This window comes from Palaemon carinicauda, chromosome 3, assembly GCF_036898095.1.
Source record: "Palaemon carinicauda isolate YSFRI2023 chromosome 3, ASM3689809v2, whole genome shotgun sequence".
Lineage (NCBI taxonomy): Eukaryota > Metazoa > Arthropoda > Malacostraca > Decapoda > Palaemonidae > Palaemon > Palaemon carinicauda.
The window spans coordinates 100,626,060-100,628,559 of NC_090727.1; positions in this window are offsets into that span (position 1 = coordinate 100,626,060).

The window sequence follows — 2,500 nt, forward strand, 5'->3', positions numbered from 1 at the left end:
ATTATTATTATTATTATTATTATTATTATTATTATTATTATCTTTTATTATTTATTATAATTTATTATTATTTAATCTTGTTATCCATTATTTATTTTTCATTATTCATAATTTTTCATTATTTTTCATTATTATTTATTATTTTTTTATTATTATTTAATATTGTGTATTATCATTATTTATTATACTTTTTTCTCTTCGTTTTTTGTTACTATTATTTATTATCTATTATTATTTATTATTATTATTTGTTACTATTTATTTTTATTTAGTAATGTTATTTATTATTATTTATTTTTATTCATTATTGTTATTTATTATTTATTATGATTTATGATTTATCATTATTATTTATCATTATTTATTATGATTTATTATTTATCATTATTATTTATCATTATTATTGTTTAACATTTAAAAGAAATATATTGTTTTAGTTCACCATAGCAAGGTTTTGTTGTACGACGCTGGACAGATGTGAGGTATTTTGCCAGAAAACATATTATTATTATTATTATTTTTTTTTTTTATTATTATTATTATTATTATTATTATTATTATTATTATTATTATTATAATTAATATTTTTATATATTATTCATTTAATAATTTTGATTTATTATTAATCCTTATTTTTTATTATTTATCATTTTTATTTATTATTATTATTAGTATTAGTATTATTTATTATTTATTATAATTTTGATTTATTAATATTATTATTTATTTATTATTATTATTATTATTATTATTATTATTATTATTATTATTATTATTATTATTATTATTATTATTATTATTATTATTTATTTTTATTGTTTATTATTATTATCTATTTTTTGTTATTATTCAGTATTTATTATTATTATATATTATTTATTATTATATATTATTCATTATTATTTTTTTTACTTATGTTTAATCTTATTTATTATTGTTTATTATTATTTATTATTATTTATTATTATATATAATCATTGTTTATTATTTATTATATTGTTCATTATTATCTATTATTATATATTGTTATTATTTATTATTATTGTTTATCATTAAATATTATTTTTTATTATTATTATTTAATATTGTTGTTTATTATTTTTATATGAATATTTATTATTATTCATAATTATTATTTTTATTATATATTATTTATTATTATATAATATTATTCATTATTATTTTTTACTATTGTTTAATCTTATTTACTATTGTTTATTATTATATATTATTATTGTTTATTATTATGTATAATCATTGTTTATTATTTATTATAATGTTCATTATTATTTATTATTATATTTTGTTATTATTTATTATAATGTTCATTATTATTTATTATTATATTTTGTTATTATTTATTATTATTGTTTATTATTGAATATTTTTTTATTATTATTATTTATTATTGTTGTTTATTATTTTTACATGAATATTTATTATTTTTTATAATTATTATTTATTGTTTATTATTATTACTATTATATATTATTTATTATTATATAATATTATTCATTATTTTTACTATTGTTTAATCTTATTTATTAAAGTTTATTATTATTTATTATTATTATATATAATCCTTGTTTATTATTTACTATATTGTTCATTATTATTCATTATTATATTTTGTTTTTATTTATTAATATTGTTTATTATTATATATTATTTTTATTATTATTTATATTAATTATTATTGTTTATTATTTTATATAAATATTTATTATTATTTATAATCATTATTTATTATTATTAATTATTATTATTATTATTTATTATAATTTAATCTTATTATTCATTATTGTTTATTATTGTTATTCATTATTATTTATTATTATTATTCATTATTATTTATTATTATTATTCATAATTGTTTATTATTATTTATTATTATTATTTATTATTATTAGTTTTTCGTTATTTTTCATTATTATTATTTATTAGTTTTTATTATTATTTATTATTATTTATTGTTGTTACTTATTATTGTTATTTATTATTATTATTTATTAATAATATTTACTATTATTTATTATTATTTATTTTTATTTAGTATTATTATTTATTATTATTTATTTTTATTATTCATTTATTATTTATCATAATTTTTATTTATTATTTATCATTATTATTACCATTTATTATCATTATTATTATTTATTATTATTCATTTTTTATTTATTGCTTGTTATTACTTATTATTTATTATTATTATTTGTTTTTAATTTTCTATTATTTATTACTATGATTTATTATTTATTATTAATTAATTATTATCAATATTATTTATTATCAATATTATTTATTATCTACTATTATTTATTATTAATTATTTGTTATCATTTATTATTATTATTTATTATTTATTATATATTATCATTTATTATTAATAATAATATTTTTCTATTATTTTTTACTATTAATAATATTTTTCTATTATTATTTATTATTATTATTTTTATTTATCATGCATTATTATTATTTTTTATTTAATATTTAT